The 6,006-nt window shown below is 37.8% G+C and overlaps 1 pseudogene; it reads right to left on the reverse strand.

Annotated features, from left to right (window-relative positions):
• Window positions 1–3,204: 3,204 nt before the first annotated feature.
• Window positions 3,205–4,295, reverse strand: LOC100481894 (annotated as a pseudogene).
• Window positions 4,296–6,006: the final 1,711 nt, after the last annotated feature.

Genomic DNA, 6,006 nt, shown 5'->3' on the forward strand with positions numbered 1-6,006 from the left:
ATGAAACTTGACCACTCTCTCACACCATACACAAAAATAAACTCCAAATGGATGAAAGACCTCAATGTGAGACAGGAATCCATCAAAATTCTAGAGGAGAACATAGGCAACAACTTCTATGACATCGGCCAGAGCAACCTTTTTCACGACACATCGCCAAAGGCAAGAGAAATAAAAGATAAAATGAACTTATGGGACTTTATCAGGATAAAGAGCTTCTGCACAGCCAAGGAAACAGTCAAAAAAACTAAGAGACAGCCCACGGAATGGGAGAATATATTTGCAAAGGACACCACAGATAAAGGACTGGTATCCAAGATCTACAAAGAACTTCTCAAACTCAATACACGAGAAACAAATAAACAAATCATAAAATGGGCAGAAGATATGAACAGACACTTTTCCAATGAAGACATACAAATGGCTAACAGACACATGAAAAAATGTTCAAAATCATTAGCCATCAGGGAAATTCAAATCAAAACCACACTGAGATACCACCTTACGCCAGTTAGAATAGCAAAAATTGACAAGGCAAGAAGCAACAATTGCTGGAGAGGATGTGGAGAAAGGGGATCCCTCCTACATTGTTGGTGGGAATGCAAGTTGGTACAGCCACTCTGGAAAACAGTGTGGAGGTCCCTTAAAAAGTGAAAAATTGAGCTACCGTATGACCCAGCCATTGCACTACTGGGTATTTACCCCAAAGATACAGACACAGTGAAGAGAAGGGCCATATGCACCTCAATATTCATAGCAGCATTGTCCACAACAGCTAAATTGTGGAAGGAGCCGAGATGTCCTTAACAGATGACTGGATTAAGAAGTTGTGGTCCATATATTCAATGGAATATTACTCAGCCATCAAAAAGAACGGTTTCTCAACTTTTGCTGCAACATCGATGGCACTGGAGGAGATAATGCTAAGCGAAATAAGTCAAGCAGAGAAAAATAATTATCATATGGTTTCACTCATTTATGGAACATAAGAAGTAGAAAGATCAGAAAAGAGAAGATAGGGAAGAAGAAAGGGGGGTAAACAGAAGGGGGAATGAACCTTGACAGACTTGGGCTCTGGGAAATAAACTGAGTGCTTCAGAGGGGAGGGGGGTGGGGGAATGGGATAGGCTGGTGATAGGTATTAAGGAGGGCACGTATTGCATGGTGCACTGGGTGTTATACCAAGAAACGAATCATGGAATTTTACATCAAAAGCTAGGGATGTACTGTATGGTGACTAATGTAATATAACAAAAAATTATTATAAAAAAATGAAGATTCTGTGTCAGTAGATCTAGGTGGGGCCTGAGGGTCTTCATTTCTAACATGGTGATTACTGCCTGTGGAGATGTGTCGTCCACAAGACCTTTGTTGTTGGAGGGCCTAAATTATCCGAGAGCCCAGATCACAGGAGAAGCATGGCATTGTAAATGCAGCTGCCATGTTAGAAGAGAAGCAGGCAAGAGCCAGTTGGGGTCAGGGAGGCCAGCATATATGTATTACAAGGGATCCTGGAGGATGGGTGAGGAGTTTTATTCTTTACCTTAACATAATGCAAAACTATTGAGGGATTTAAAACTTGGTTGAGATTTGTTTCTTGTTCATTAACAGAGGAAGATGCCATGAACATTCATTCAGAAAAATAAAACTTAATTTACTTGTTTATGACAACTTGATTTGATACCTTTAAAAAATTAACCTCCAGTTGCATCATGACTAGCTGGATAGGCAGGGAAAAGAGAGGTATTTTTTGATACATTTATTAATCCATTTTCCTGGATTTCTAGCATTCTTTAGAATGTTCATAGTGAAAAGAAAGTGAAGAAAAAAATAACATAGATAAAAGAGGGTTCACTGTGGATATTCTGCAAAAGGGTTGAGTAAGCAGCATGATGTGCAGAGGTAGCTTTTTTTTTTTTCAAATGATTTTATTTATTTATTTGTGAGGGAGAGAGAATCCCAAGCCAAATCTGCATTGAGCCGGCCAGGGCTCCATTCCATGACCCTGAGATCATGACATGAGCTGAAATAAGAGTTAGACGCTTATCTGACTAAGCCACCCGGGTGCCCCTAGAGGTAGCTTTTTTTTTAATAATATTTTTTTACTATATTATGTTAGTCACCATACAGTACATCCCCAGTTTTTTATCTAAACTTCCATGATTCATTACTTGTATATAAAACCCAGTGCACCATGCAATATGTAAATAATGTTGCCATTAAATCGGGTTGCATTTCAATAAGCTACCTATTATTGATTTCTTAATCTTTTAGGCTTAATTGTTTTTACTTCTAACAATATTGAGACCACTTCCTTCCTCTTCAGTCACTTCTATCTATGTCCACCCCAACTTAAGTCCTCAGTTGAATCTGTTAGCTTTCTTTATTAGTAAAGTTTTCCAGATTACTCAGCAGCATACAAACACAGCTAGAAAAAGCCTATAGAAGGCATCATAGACAGAGAGAGGCAACTTGCCTCTGCCTTCCTCCAAGAAGCACACCAAGCTAAGAGCATCTCTTACAGTATGGCCCTGCNCTTTTACAGTTTGGCCCCGTCTTCATCGTCTTAAAACCCTTGTCATCTTCTTCCCTCATTGCTCCCATTTCTTTTTATTTCTCTGTGTGATAGCAGAGTTGAATCTCCACAAGAGGTAAAATTCACCATGCCCCCAAAAAAGTAGAAAGAAAAACCTTTTGATGGCTAGCAAAATATCTGGAATTTGCCTCTATTCACTCAAATACAAATCTGCCTCCACTATCCAGTTAACTGTAACATGGGTCGTGGCTATACAGCTGTACAAGGATCAAAGATATCACAATCAAATTCTGTTCAGAGGCACTATCCTATTTTGGTATTAAAGCATTTATAAAGTCACACAAAAAAAGAGACAAGCATGAGAAATGTTTTCATTTTTATTTTTCCATCTGCATTAATTATTTAAGTATGATATGAACACTTGATTAAAATTCCTTGTGCACTTTTGATTAATATACAAAAATATTTTAAGGATGTTATTAGGTTCTCCCCCCTTAAGTCATTTAAAGACGAGGACATTTATAACTGCAAAAGGATTCTGAATATTAGTCAACAGATAGCAACATCTAATCTGCAAAATTGTATCATTTTAATGAACAGAGAATAGATATTAGTCCAAGATCTAAGCATTTCTCTTTAACATTTTTCTCAGTGAATCTATGAATTTCTTATTTCTCAGGCTGTAGATCATTGGATTTAAGAAAGGAATTATAACAGTGTAGATTAGAGAATCCATNCAGTGAATCTATGACTTTCTTATTTCTCAGGCTGTAGATCATTGGATTTAAGAAAGGAATTATAACAGTGTAGATTAGAGAATCCAACATATCTTGATTGTCTGCCTGTGCAGAAACTGGGCGCACATACATGAAGAGAAGGGGGCCACAGTACAGAGACACAGATAAGAGATGGGCTCTACAGGTGGAGAAGGCTTTCCTTATGCCTTGTAGAGGTTTCTTTTTTAAGATTATAAAGAGAACCAGTGTGTAAGAGACAAGAACTGTCAAAATGGTAAATACTTGTATTGACCCAGAGAAAATAAATAGCNGGCTTTCCTTATGCCTTGTAGAGGTTTCTTTTTTAAGATTATAAAGAGAACCAGTGTGTAAGAGACAAGAACCGTCAAAATGGTAAATACTTGTATTGACCCAGAGAAAATAAATAGCATCAGAATATTAATAGAAGGGTCAGTACAAGAAATCCTAAACAGTGGTATCATGTCACAGTAAAAGTGATGTACTATGATGGAATTGCAGAACATTAATCTGAATAAAAAAGAACTATGAATTAAGGTATGAAGAAAGCCACCTAAAAATGACAAATGTATCAGCCGGATGCCCAGTGTATTGGACATAATGACTGGATATAGTAATGGTTTGCATATGGCCACATACTGATCATATGCCATTGATGCCAACAGAAGGCATTCTGTGGTCACACTGACTACAAAATAAACTGTATCATGCATTCAGAGAAAGAGATCATCTTGCTCTTGGCAAAGAAGTTGACCAGCATCTTGGGGAATACTGTGGATGATAACCAAGCATCCACAAATGCCAGACTCCCAAGGAATAAGTAAGTACATGGGGATGTGAAGGTGAGGGTCATTGCAGATGAGAGCAATCAGACCAAGGTTCCCCACCATTGTGATGAGATACATAACCAAGAACACCAGGAACAAGGGAATTTGCCACTCTGGTTGATATGTGAGTCCCAAGAGAACAAAGGCTTCCAGCTCGGTTGTATTTTTAGTTTCCATATTCTTAATAGATGGCCTCTGAAATTAAGTGTGGCAAATGTAAAAAGAACGTTCATTAAAAATTTATAGAAGACAATTCGGTGATGGTAACTGAAATAAAATCATATGCTAGCCTAAAGAAGCTTTAATTTTATTTACTGTAACATGGCAAGTATTTGGGGGAATTGTTATATTGGAAAAATACAATTACTTAAGTTCAAAATATGTGCAGAATGAACAGATTTAGAAGATAAGAAAAACATTCTGAACATGAGCATATTTCAGGGGTAACTACTATATGAGGTAGGCAAATTCTCTGTGCACGACATTGATGCAACATCAAAAGTAAAGATGGTAGAAGGGACTGAATTATAAAGTGAGACAATGCCAAGTGAAACATCTTCAATTTTATCCTTCATATAATAGGCTGGGATGGAAAACTTTTAAGAAAGGGAGTGGCATACTCAGATATTTTTTACACTTGATCTTAGCCAAAAGGCCGAGAAGCGATTACTCAGATATTTTTTAAATTAAATGTTTGGTTGTATTAAATAGGCTGAAGGGGAATGGGAAACTAGAGGAAAGGACACCAATAAGGAAACTGTTATAATTGTCCAGTGATTCCCAAACCAAATTATACATCAAAATTGTCTAGGAGAGTTTTTGTACAAATAGAGATTTTGAGATGTTATAATAGAAGTTGATTCGGTAGGTCATGATTTGGTTGTAATAACAGGCATTTTATAAATGCTCCCCAGTTTATTAAACAACATTTGTTCTTAGTCTGTGTGTGATATGACATTGGGAGTAATGAGGAGGACATAGAAGTAGCTCGAAGTAAACCAGAATGTATGTTCACAAAGACTCAATGACATAGTAGATGTGATGGTGGTTGGTCAGTGAAGGAAAAAGAAGACCCTTAGTGCCTGGGTAGATGGTCATCAAAAATTGAGATTAAGAACTCAGGTGTGGTGGTAAGTTTTTGCAAGGAACATTCTGGGAAAACCCAAGTGAAATGTACTCAGCAGTATGGTTCTATAAGAGCTCACTACAAATGATAACTTAGGAGATATTAGGGTGACTAAAAGTAAAGTTACATAAGATTCATCATTGAAGAGTGTGCATAAGGTAAAAAGAAGGAGGAAAAAGAAAGAAACTTGAGGTAGTTATATTAAAGGGAACACAAAATGGATATACATCATGTATCTGTTGGATAACATCTGATCTTTTATTCTTCCACATGAGTCATTGTGGTAGAAGAGGTGTGATCCAGTCTGGAAGCCAAAGTTCTAGAAACTGACTTTCCTGTCCCCTTGCACCTAGAAGAAAGGACTTGATGTAGGTTTGCCAGTCAAGCTCACCTACACTGGATTTGGAATATGGGGAGAAGGAGACAAAGGGTCAGGGAAAAAAAGAGAATTTTGGTTGCAATGTCAACCAAGGGAACAATAGAAAATGTATCCTACACCCACACAATGGCATTACCAGTGTGAGCTCTTGCATTCTGTGTATAGTAGCAAGGACAGCAGCTCTTATCAAGCTAGGTAGGCTAACGGACATGATTATGGCTGATGATAGGCTGTCTTGCTTTGTGTTCCTGCCCATTCCTCCAGTGGGTTTCTCCAACTCCCCTAGCATTTCAATGTTAAAGACAATCTCCATTCAATTAACCCATCTCCTCTTGCAACCACGAGCTCTGGCTTACACAAAAGCTGAAAAGGAAAGACCAGAA

Source organism: Ailuropoda melanoleuca, chromosome X, assembly GCF_002007445.2.
Source record: "Ailuropoda melanoleuca isolate Jingjing chromosome X, ASM200744v2, whole genome shotgun sequence".
NCBI lineage: Eukaryota > Metazoa > Chordata > Mammalia > Carnivora > Ursidae > Ailuropoda > Ailuropoda melanoleuca.